The sequence below is a fragment of the Pinus tabuliformis genome, chromosome X (genome assembly GCF_031772625.1).
Source record: "Pinus tabuliformis cultivar Carrire ecotype Pingquan chromosome X, CPIR1, whole genome shotgun sequence".
NCBI classification, from domain to species: domain Eukaryota; kingdom Viridiplantae; phylum Streptophyta; class Pinopsida; order Pinales; family Pinaceae; genus Pinus; species Pinus tabuliformis.
In genome coordinates, this window is record NC_142308.1 from 203,446,518 (window position 1) to 203,459,467 (window position 12,950).

Below are 12,950 nucleotides of genomic sequence, written 5' to 3' on the forward strand. Positions count from 1 at the left end.
CTTAGTTAGTCTCACATGTTCAGTTTTCGCTTTACGCAATAGTTAATGAAGGAATAGGTGAATCGAGGCTATGTTACCATCTACAGCTTCGAGCATCACGACTCTGACTCCGTTCATTGAATAGATGTGACAGCAGCTTGGTGCTTATTTATTGCGTTGTCTCTCCATTGTAAAATGAGGGTTGGTGGATCCGATGGTCCTCGTATTCCGAGATCTTTGGTATGGTGTTTCTTCTAGCTTCTTGTTGTGTACGACTTCTATTTTCCGAATTGCAAGACTTGGGGTTTGGCTCTGCATCCTGTTGATGGGTTTGAAGGGTCACCATGGTGTTGTAATAACCCTCTTGGCCCGACTGAGTCCAGCATGAGTTCAGGTAGGTGGTTCAGAAGTTGTTTACAGTAAAACCTGAAGAAGATTTCGTTTCCCATTCCTTCGAAGCGTTTCCCTAACCCGTTGTTCATGGCATGTAGGTATTTGCCTATCCATCATTGTGCACACCCCTGGAAGGATGTGACAGGACAAGCTTCACTCCTATGGAGGTAAGATCGATATACATTACACTCTTAGTTTTCACATTAGTTTGAATGTGGATAGTCACTAACAACAGTGACAGGTTTCTCAGGTGCTCGCGGCTTCTTTATTTCCAAAACTCCTCTCAAATAGGAAATGTTGTGACCTCGAGCTTCCTAAATTGCTCTAGGCTTTTGGTTATTAATGCCTTCCAGGATTTAATCCCGGCATACTTGTAATTGCAAGTAAGGTCTCAACAATGCCTTTTTAGGAGATTTCTGAAGTTGGAGGGTTCTCCTCACGTTGATTATTATCTTCTGGTCACAGGTCGGTTAAATTCCCCACCTTTAGATGCACTCACGGCTAGAAAGTGCCTCATAAATCGCCATGGAAGCATTCTGTTGTGCTGTGTTTAATATTGAAAATTATAGTTTATATGTAAACCTGTATCGAGGCATGGCCATCTTTGGGTTTATAGCTATACTGAGAGACACTGCATGAGGGTTGTAATTTTATTTGATAATTTTGTTTGAAATGGCCCGAAATGGGACAACACTATAAACTAGTTTGACTTTAATTAGATGGGTTTAAGCCCTGTTGATGTTTCTCATTCAGGCTTCAGTTATAATGCAAGAACCTTTCTTAACTAAATGTTTATATTTTGTTTGGTCGGTTACAATACATGGTTTTAAATGAGTGTCAGTGTTTTTGCTTGTGTAAGTTGGAATTTTAGACAGAGACGAGGGTTGTTGGCTCTTGGTTATTCCTACAGAACTGACTGAGAGCCATGAAGAATCCTCGTATTTTAGTTAAAGTCTTCTTCTTTTTGCACAATTTTTGTTAAGTATGGTTTTGTGATCATTTGTAATAATTATTTCGTCAATAACACATCGCCTTGTTGGTGCATCTGGAAATTAGCATTATTTCGAATCTGCATCAATAGAAAACTATAAAGTTACGAAATGAGTTCCTTCGATTTAGTCTCTATATACTCTATGCAACTAGAACACGTCTCATGTTGCTTAACAGTCATTCGCACATGCTCTAAAATCTAATGGTTGATCATAGTATGATTTCTTTAATTTTCTGATGTAAATTTAATCTGAAACGGTTAATTTGTTTTCCTAAAATTAATATAAAACTATCAGTGCTTCTTACCTATAATCCATCACTTTTATGTAAAGAAATAGCATATAACCATTGGTAAAAAATATAACATGTGTTTAACAATGGACCAAGATAGAATATGTGCATCTAGAAATTTGTCTACTGTTAACTACCTATTAATAATAATTTTAACTCCTTGTAACTCATATATGTTAAGCACAACATGTATTACTTATCTGGTTTTTCTTTATTTATAACTATGTAAGTGGTTCTCTTTTCTTGGAAGGTCTCTCGACACATCCACGGACCTGGTGATTACGTCCAAAATCCGCCTTCGAGCTCTTCCTACTCCTGATAGTCAATAAGTTTGTCTTAGTCCGATATCTTGGGCATCAGGATTGCGGTCCAGCCTCAAGTATCATACCTTTTCAACTATCACACACACACAATTTTCCCACTGGTACTTTTGTGCAGCTCAAGGAAAAATTTGGGTAGTATCCCTCATGCTTCTTTCTCTCTGTATCCCTTTCCAACCCCTTTAGGTTTCCCCCTCATTTCGTTTTGAGAGAACAGATGAGCAACTATTTGTAATTGTTTCAGGAGTTATCAACCGTTTCTTTCAGTTCTTTGACAAATTGTTTAAATTCTTAATTAATTAGTAACAAAATATGTCCTGGCTATTCAGCCTAGTTCTTTAAATGTCTATGTTAAACAAGATAAAAGATTAAGGTAAAACTTGGTAATAAAGTAAATGTTTGTGCAGCATAGGGTGTTAGAGCTCCCCCCCTTGTGAGGAACACTCTCCCTAGTGTTCTCTTTCTCTTTTTTTTTAAGAGAATAGTGTTAAGTAAGCTTCTAACATAGTTTCCTCCTCTTCCTAGACAGCCTTTTCCAAGCCAAAGTGCTTCCACTACACTTTAACCTGGGTGATGGCTCGTTTCCACAATACGGTTTCTCTCTGATCTAGGATATGAAGAGGCTCTACCAAAAACTCTCCCTCTAGTTTGACCTACACAAATAACAATCTGTTGTCAGAAATTTAAAAAAAACAACAACAATTCATATGTTATTATTCTGCTCTTTTGTTACCTGTATATTTTCCCAGTTAATTATATGCTAAGGATTATACACGTATTTTTTTAACAAGGAGACATGGAAAACATTATGGAATCGGATGTGGCTTGGGAGTGCTATGTTGTATGCTACTAGTCCAATCTGTTCCAAGATTTGAAATGATCCACAGTACTAAGGTGCTAACTTAGCACAACCCTTCCACTGTAAGGTACTTTTCCAGGGTTTGACTTTCAAGTATACATGATCTCCCACCTAAAACTCCTTATGTGATCTTTTCTTATCTACATAAAGATTTTGCCTATCGTCGGTAGCCTTTAAATTCTGACGGACCTTTTTTACTACATCCTCCAGTTCAGCTAATATATCAGCTAATATATCAGGATCCAATGCTAGTCTGTGAATAGGGCTATTCTAATCAGTGGGTAGCCTTCACTTTCTCCCATACAATACCTCAAAAGGGCTCATGCTCAGTGATTTGTGATATCTTTTATTGTAGGTGAACTCTACCAAGTGGAGATAATCCTCCCATTTATGCAGTTGCCGCATCACAAACATCCTCATCATGTCCTCTAGGATTTGACTCACTCGCTCTATTTGGCCATCCGTCTGTGGATGGTAGGCAGTAATAAAATGAATCTGGGTACCTAACCCAGAGAAGAGGGTTTTTCAAAATGTAGATGTAAATTTTACATCTCTATCGGAAATTACCACTCTGGGTATTCCATGCAACCAGAAAATTTCCCTCATAAATATGTCTCCGATTTCCACCATTTTGTAAGTGGATTTCACAGCTATGAAATGAGAATTTTTGCTTAGCTTTTCCACCACCACCATAATTGAGTCATGCTACTTGTTAGTGCAAGGTAAACCGATGATGAAATCTAGAGTGATCATCTCCCATTTCCACTCAAGAATAGTTAATGGTTGCAATAGACCAACGGGGTGATGATGTTCTGCCTTCACCAGTTGGCAGTCCAAACATTTGGATAGGTACTCAAAAGCATCCTTTCTCAAACCCAACAAGAAAAAACTTTTCCTGATATCAAAAAACAATTTATGGTATCCTGGTTGAGCGGCATAAGGTTTCCTATGAAACTCATATAATAACAATTGCTTAACATAATTTTGATTAGGAAGGCATATTATTTTTCTAAAAGTTAAAATTTTGTCCAGATTTATACCATAATTAGACTCTTCTCCTTTCCTCTGAGCTTCCAAAGATTGATACCACAAAAATTCATATTCTAGGTCTTTAAGAGATTCTTCTCTGATGATGTCAGGAAGGTTATATCGTACTTGACTAAACTGTGCCTCAGAGATGCAATGTAGTTTTCAAGTTAAGTCATCAGCCACTCAATTCTCCTTCCCCTTAAGGTGCTTCATTTCAAAGTCAAACTCGCTTAAGAATGCGGTCCACCTGGCTTGCCGAGCATTCAAACGAGATTGGTTAAATTAGCTTGTAAGGCTGCAATGATCAGTTAGTAACAAAAATTTCTTTCCAAGTAGGTAGTGTCACCACGTTTTGAGGGCATGTACCATCGCGGTCAACTCGATATCATAAGCAGAGTATCATTGTTCATACTCTTTCAATTTACATGATTCATAGGCTATAACCTTCCCTTCCTAGGTGAATACCCCATCGACCCCCTCCTTACTTGCATCTGTGCAAACCACACAAGATTTTTCTGGATCTGCTACTTTTAGAACACGTGCTGTGGTAAGAAACAGTTTTAGATGCTCAAAATTTTGTTGACATTTAGCTTTCCATCGAAAATTATGCCCCTTTTTTTACAATGAGGTCATAGGAAATGATATTTTCAAAAAACCTTTAATGAAACAACAGTAATAACTGGCCAAGCCCAAAAAGGATCTAATATCGGAAACATTCTTTAGGGTGGTCCATTCTATAATGGTTTTAATCTTTTCCGGATCCACAACTATTCCCTTTGTCGATATAACATGACCCAGATACTGTATTTGGATTTTGAAAAAAATCACACTTGTTATACTTAGTGTATAGTTGATTATTCCACAGATTCTGCAATACTGTTCTCAAGTGCTTTTTGTGCTCCTCGTAGTTTTTAGAATAAATTAGTATGTCATCAATAAAAATCAGTACAAACTTGTCCAAAAATGATTGAAATATATTGTTCATCAGATTCATGAAAGTGGCTGAAGCGTTTGTAAGGCCAAAAGGCAGCACTGCGAACTTGTAATGACTGTAGCGAGTTTGAAATGCAGTTTTTCAAATATCTTCATCCTTTATTCTTATCTAGTGGTAACGAGATCTTAGGTCAATTTTTAAAAACACACTAGCTCCCCATACTTGATTAAATAAATCATCAATACGTGGCAAAGGGTATTTGTTTTTTATGGTCAATCTATTTCGCTGGCGATAGTCAATGCACAGTCTCATGGTTCTGTGCTTCTTTCGCACAAATAACACGGGGCCTTCCCAAGGGGACACACTGGGGCAACTGTACCCTTTATCCAGAGGTTCTTGAAGCTGGATTTTGAGTTCTGTTAACTCAAGGATGCTCATGCGGTAAGGGCTCTCTAAACAGGAGCTGCTCCAAGTATCAATTCAATCGTGAAATCAATATCACGCTTAGATGGCAATCTAGGAATGTATTAAGGAAATACATCAATGAAATCTTGAATCACAAGAATGCTTTTGAAAGAAGTCATTTTACTCTTGGAATTGGTGTATCCTACTTGGACAACATAAATCTGACAACCCTTCCTAATACATCTTCCCAACTAGTTAGCAGTGATAGGACGTAACTTAACATCTTTCTTGATTCCTTGTACTTCCTTTCTCTCTCCTGATTCCATGAGATAACTTACAGATTTCTCCTTACAATCGACCACAGACCATCGCCCTTCCATCCAGTCCATCCCTATAAGTACATCATATGATCCTAAAGGAATTATATTAAGATTAACATGGATTAATTGTCCCGAAATTGTTATAGGACAGTGTTCTGCTTTCACGAGAACCCTTCTTTTTGTCCTTGTGGTTAGTTGAACTAACCATGGCTTCTTAAACTCACTGCTTTGTAGCTGACACCTTTCTACCACTTTAGGATTGACATAGCTTAGGCTAGCACCTAGATCAAACAAAATAGAAACAGGTTGATCAGTAATCATACCTTCACACATGATCATGGTGGACTGTTACTCTGCTTGATGATTGTCCAATGCAACATTAATTTTGGGCATACTCCTTGCTACATCTCCCACTATAGAGGCTTCTTGCATATTAGAAAATTGTTCTGTTCTAGCCCTGTGTGTGCAATTTTTGTAATAATGAGATTCCCCACATCCCTAGCATTGCAAAGGCTATTTTCGCTACTGCTCATTGGCAGGTTTATTAACTCCCTCCGACTGTCTAGTTTCGTTGTAGGCTGGAATCTTTGACTGGTTCTTTGGAAATTTACTAAAAGTTCTTTGCTGAATATTTCTTCCATTAGTGATTTTTGTCTGTCGGCTCGGGGGTAAATTTCTTCCTCTTCTGCCCATTTCTCCGTTACACCACTCATTCTTTTCTTTCATTTGCTGATAATAAATGTGGGCCTTTCACACTGCATCGTCCATTGTTCTAGGATAATCAAATTCGATATTTTCCTTCATAAAGTTGGGTAAACTACTAATAAATCGCTAAATCTTTGCCTTTTCCTCCTGATTATATGGAACATGTCATAACAGGGAGTTAAATTGCTTCACATATTCATCCATGGTCAAGGTTCCCAGCCTTAAATCACATAATTCCTTTACTTTCTCATCATAGTAACTCTCAGTTAAATATTTATCCTTGAAATGCCTCTGAAATTCTTGCCATGTAACTTTTTGTTCATCAATTTTTCTCACAATCTTGATTTCTTCCCACCAAAGGGTGCCCTTACCCCTTAGTTGCTAAACTATCAGTTGTGCTTTAAGTTTATCAATATAGTAATAAATCTTAAAGTACTTGCCCTTGTCGATTAGCCATGCTTTAGCTGCTTTCTCAAATTCTCCTTCAAAGAGTGAAGGTTTTATCTTTTTGAATTCACCTTGTAATTCCACCTTCTGCCTTTTTGTCTTTCTTTGGTCAGAAAAATTATCCAAACATCCCTCTTTATCCTCTTTGTGTCCTTTTGCTGACTCTGCATTATCTTCGCCATGATGGGGTGTTGGAATTTTCTACCTATCCTCAACACTGGGATCTCGTCCCCGTTGATTCTGTCGGTCGAACAAACTTTTAAGTATTCTTCCTTGTTCTTGCCTCAGTCATACATTATCCATTCTCAGGTTTTCCATTTTCGCACATAATTGTTAAACTGTTTCAAGAAAGGCAGCGTTGGCCTGACGTGATTCCTATCCCAGTTTTATCCATATGTCCGGATTGGCCTCTACATACGTTGCCTCCAGCTTGTTCGATAGTCTGGGACTCCTCTACATTCCTTCTCTTTGGGTGTTGATCTCTATCACTATGTTAACATTCACACATACTTAGTTGTTTATTACATTTTTTATACATATATTTTTTTATATATCTAAATCTAACTATCCTAGAAGTCTCAGTGCACGAGCCTGGGCTCTGATACCTTTTGTAACAAATTTGACACATATAAAAAATATATATTTCATTCCACATTCCACTAACCATGTGGCTGGTAGATAAGGAGGTTAATAATTTAATTTATACGACCGTTGATAATTAATGAGGAGCTATCCTTCCCATCATTCGCAATCTTCCACCTTAGTTAGTCTCACATGTATAGTTTTTGCTTTACGCTATAGTTAATGAAAGTAAAGGTGAATCGAGGTTGTGCTGCCCCCTGCAGCTTCGAGCATCATGACTCTGACTCTGTTCATTGAATAGTTGTGACAACAGCCTGGTGCTTGGTTACTGGGCCATCTCTCCATCATAGGATCAGGGTTGGTTTATCTAACGGTCCTTACACTCCGAGATATTTGGTATGGTGTTGCTTCTAGCTTCTTGTTGTCCCCAACTTCTATTTTCCAAATTGCAACACTTGGGGTTCGGCTTGGCATCCTATCGAAGGGTTTGAAGGGTCACCATGGTGTTTGCATAACCCTCTTGGCCTGACTGAGTACAACATGTGTTCAAATAGGGGGTTCATAAGTTGTTTATAGTAAAACCTTAAGAAGCTTTCGTTTCCCATTCCTTTGAAGCGTTTCGCTGACCCGTTGTTCATGGCATGCAGGGATTTCTCTGTCCACAATTGTGCACATACCAGAAAGGATGTGACAGGGCAAACTTCACTTCTATGGAGGTAAGATCCGTGTAAGTTACACTCTTAGTTTTCGCATTCATTTGAATGTGGAAAGTCACTAACACTGGTGACAGGTTTCGCAGGTGCTTGCATCTTCTTTATGTCTAGAACTCCTCTCACACAGGTAATGTTGCGACCTCGAGCTTCCTAGATTGCTTCAAGATTTTGGTTCTTAATGCATTAATCATTTAGCTCTTAATGCCTTTCAGGATTTAATCTCGACATAATTGTAATTGCAGGTAAGTTTTCGACAATGCGTTTTCAGGAGATTTCTGAAGCTTGTTAGTGTCTTTTGGTCACAGGTCAGTTAAATTTACCACCTTTAGATGGACTCAAGGCTACAAAGTGCCTCATAACTTGCCATGGAAGCATTCCGTTGTGCTATGTTTAATATTAGCTTTTATAGTTTATATGTAACCTTGTATCAAGCTATGGCCACCTTTGGGTTTATAGTTGTACTGAGAGACACTGCATGAGGGTTGTAATTTTATTTGATAATTTTGTTTGAAACAATCCAAAATGGGATAGCACTATATAATAGTTTGACTTTAGTTAGATGGGTTTAAGCCCTATTGATGTTTGTCGTTCGGGCTTCAGTTATAATGAAAGAACCTTCCTAAACTAAATGCTAGTATTTTTTTTAGTCAGTTATAGTACCATTTTGGTTTTAAATGAGTGTCAGTGTTTTTGCTTGTGTAACTTGGAATTTTAGACACAGACGAGGGTGGTTGGCTCTCAGTTATTCCTACAGAACTGACTGAGAGCCACGAAGAACACTCAAAGTTTAGTTAAAGTCTTCTTCTTTTTACATAGTTGATATTAAGTAGGTTTTGTGATGATTTTTAATAACTATTCCGTCAATAAAATATCACCTTCCTGGTGCATGTGGGAATTAGCATTATTTCAAAGTTGCATCTATAGAAAAGTGTAAGTTACTGAATCAGTTCCTTCGATTTAGTCTCTGTATACTCTATGCAACTAGAACACATTTCATGTTGGTTAACAGACATTCGCACTTGCTCTAAAAGGCAACGACTAATCATAGTATGATTTCTTGAATTTTTTGATGTAAAGTTAATATGAAAGAGTTAATTTGTTTTCCTAAAAACAGTATAAAACTATCGATGCTTCTTACCTATAATTCATCAATTTTATGTACAGAAATAGCATATAATCATTGGTACAAAAAGATAGCATGTGTTTAACAATAGACCAGGACAAAATATATGCATCTAGAAATTTTTGTGTTGTTAACTATCTATTAATAATAATTTTAACTCCTTGTAACTGATATATGTTAAGCACAACATGTATTACTTATATGGTTTTGCTTTATTTATAATTGTGTAAGTGGTTCCCTTTTCATGGAAGGTCACTTCACCCAGCCACGAACCTGGAGATTATGTCCAGAATCCCCCTCTGAGATCTTCCTACCCCTGATAGTTAATAAGTCTGTCTCAGTTCAGTATCTTGGGCATCAGGACTGCGGTCCAGCCTCAAGTCTCATACCTTTTCAACTGTCACACACAGAGAGTTTTCCCACTGGTACTTTCGTCCAGCTCAAGGAAAAATCTGGGCAGTATCCCTCATGCTTCTTCCTCTTTGTATCCTTTTCCAATCCCTTTAAGGTTCCCCCTCATTTCCTTTTGAGAGGACATATGATCAACTATTTGTAATTGTTTCAAGAGTTATCAACTATTTCTTTCAGTTCTTTAACAAATTGTTTAAATTCTTGACTAATAAGTAACAAAATATGTTCTCGCTGTTCAGCCTAGTTGTTTAACAGTGTATGTTAAACAAGATAAAGCATTAAAGTAAAACTTGGTAATAAAGTAAATGTCTGTGCAGCATAGAGTGTTACACTCTTCTCTGTTCCATGGATATTGCAATCATTACGAGAGAAGTGATATACACAGTGTGAAGATGAAGATGAAGATGAAATGGATAATGGTTGATCACCATTGCAAACATTGAATTTACATCTTCATTACCACCTTTGTATATGGCCATTTTGTCGTATATTTTTACATATATCAATAAAAAATGGCATACCACTGGGCAAAATGAACTTGGTCTGAACATGGTTCAACATGTTTCACACCTAAATGTAGTGTGGTATTAGGTCTTTGATGGCAAAGTATTTGAAGAAGATTCTCTGAGTTAAAATTCAAATAAATCTATAGATCAAGTAGCCCTGCAAATCACTCACAATCCCCTACTTTCTTACACGAATAACATTAGAATAATTTACAAAATATTATTGTATACTTTTTCTTACATGGTTGAACGTGTTTCACAACTGTGTGTACTGTGGTATCAGGTCTTTGATGGAAAAGTATTTAAAGAAGATTCTCTGGGATACAATTCGAATAAATCTATAGATCAAGTAGCCCTGCGAATCACTCATAATCCCCTACTTGCTTACACAAATATAATTAGAATAATTTACAAAATATTGTTGTACATTTTTTCTTTTCAACTGAAAAAATTATGGTTGAAGCAATGTAATGACTCTCCATAGTAACTTCATAAAAAAAAATTATTTTAAATACATTCACATATTTAAATCCTACCTACACATATAATAGCAAAAAAATCACGTATATATAATTAGCATAGATCACATTTATATACATAAGCGACAACTATGTATAAACAGTTTAGTTAACACCTATATGCATAAACAACTTATATTTATAATAGCATCGTTCACATATATGAATAACCGCACATTTCACATATATGTTTAGTTCATACGACTGGTTATTTAATTCTTTTAATATCCAATGCTTGGCATTGATGATGACCCCTGTACCGACAATGGCAGGATGGATTTGGGATATTCAACAAGTCTAATATGTACTGAAATCCCGGTTGGATGCACGGTAGAACTTTATGGTGATTCTCTGGGCATTGATCCATATGCAATGCATGTATCCATTTCGGTGAAGGCAGGAGCCGACCTCCAGAGACTTTTGTCCATCCTCCATCTGTCGTCTTCTCCTCGGGAACCACTACATATCAATGACTCTCCTTGTGTTGGGCTCATCCAATGGTGGTGAGGGCACTCTTATCTTCATTGCCTACCTTACTGTGTTTCATTTTTTATGTTAAGTTCTCTCGCGATAGAGTGTTCTTCTTTTTCGGCTCCAAGCTCCAGTTTTTGCCCAAGTTCAGATCTTGTTACCGTAAGATTGATCAGTTAAGATTGATCTTGTTAATGTTTGCTAGATTCTAAGGTTTGCAATGAGCCGTGCTGGTTTCTCAACGCCGTGAAGGAGGTGTTCATGCCACAGCACTAGCCAAGTAAGGAAATTTATCCTATGTTTGGTGGAGTAATTAACTATGTTTTTTGAAAATTTACGAGAAAATAACCAGTTTTTGTTTGATGAATTACTAGTTTTCATCGGGGGCTTTCTTAGCCGCTCGAGAATGAAATCTCAACGCCTTCCTCCCGACATCCAGCCAAGGGTTTTGAACTGGTACTATGTCCAGCCTCCAGGTATGTGGTTTTACTCCAGAATTACTCCAGTCCGGAGCTTTAGCTCTTGAGGGTTGCTATGTTCTTGTGTCAGTCTTCTGGCTAAGCTATTTATGGTCTATGTTATTTGTTTTAAGATGTTTATCTGGGGCCCCATTTATGAAGACCCCGTGACTGCGTTATTTTATGTGCTCCGACTAGAGACGTTCCTTTTCCTACTTCTGAAGTTCTAGGTTCATGGCCATTGGTTCATTGTATTTTGAAGCTCCACAGAATGGCTTCACTGTAATTTTATAATTCGGAATTTTTAATCACCGGGACTTCTTTACCAAATGAGGGTTTTAATTTTCCTAAGACTATATATACTATTTGGTTTATGGCATTTATCTATTGTGTCAACGGTTTAAGGGTTGTTCCTTTAACCCTCGAACATACTCTGTTATTTTATTGCACAGAGGTTTATTTATTTTTATGCATTAAACTTATATCATTGTTTCGCACAGTACTTGTCTTTTATCTAGATTTTGTTTGAGGTATATTCTGTAATCTACCTGCAACTCTAGCCATGGAGATTATTTATATGTTTCTTGGCTTGTGTATTTAATTACTTTGCTAGTCGTATCCCTTCTTGTAGTGTTTTTAGTTCCATGTTCTGAATTATTCGAATGCAGAATGAGATATAATTATTCATAAGGATTATCAACTCAGATTTTCTTTCTGTTACTTGGGCAATCTCTTTTTTTGAGTAGTTATGAATTTGTGGTTCACTCCAAAATTCAATGCTTTCATTATAGTTAAATTTCACTTATTTATCTCAGGTAAACTTCTTAGTATATGTCAGGTATCGGAAATCTCTCTTCGATATATTATAAGGTAGAGTAGTGAAAAAATCAACTAATAATACAAAGACATATATAAACATATATTTATTCCTTTGTTTTCCCTAGGGACTGTAACTTTCTCTGTTTTTCTAGCAATTTCTGTTATAGCTCTCGATATTTGGGGTTCCTAGTCCTATAATACTTTTTCAGATTGGCCACACAATAAACCCCTAAGGTATACCTCTGTGTAAAGTTTTCCGTAGGTTTCGGTAATAAAACTGACTCATTTTTTTTTTTTTTTAAGATATCAATCTTCTAGTCATTGTAGATTTTCTAGTACATTTAGTAGTTCTTCTAGCATTCGTTATGCCCTAGCTAATTCTAGTTTAAAACAAAACCTTTTTCCAACATCATGTAAATCTTTACTTAATAATTATTTGCCCTACACAGAGTTAAACATACACTTCTCTGATTCCAATAGTATAATACATAATGTTAATTGTACTTATTTGACTCTGGAGCATAATCTATTAATTGTTGATTCAAGTTCGACTAGAAACACCGATTTGCCTCTCAACCACGAGACTCGCTTTCAGGCCAAGTCTCCCCTAGGCTGTCACCACATGCTATGTGATCTTGTGTAGAGTAACAGTGTTATATTTTATAGCTATCTGGTTT

At 36.8% G+C, this 12,950-nt stretch overlaps 1 long non-coding RNA gene across 1 annotated transcript; it reads left to right on the forward strand.

Annotated features, from left to right (window-relative positions):
• The first annotated feature begins 205 nt into the window (after window positions 1-205).
• On the forward strand, window positions 206-1,120 carry LOC149139086 (uncharacterized). The gene is made up of 3 exons (XR_016265296.1): window positions 206-373; window positions 471-539; window positions 623-1,120. It is a non-coding gene; the product is annotated as an uncharacterized LOC149139086 (long non-coding RNA).
• The last annotated feature ends 11,830 nt before the right edge of the window (window positions 1,121-12,950 follow it).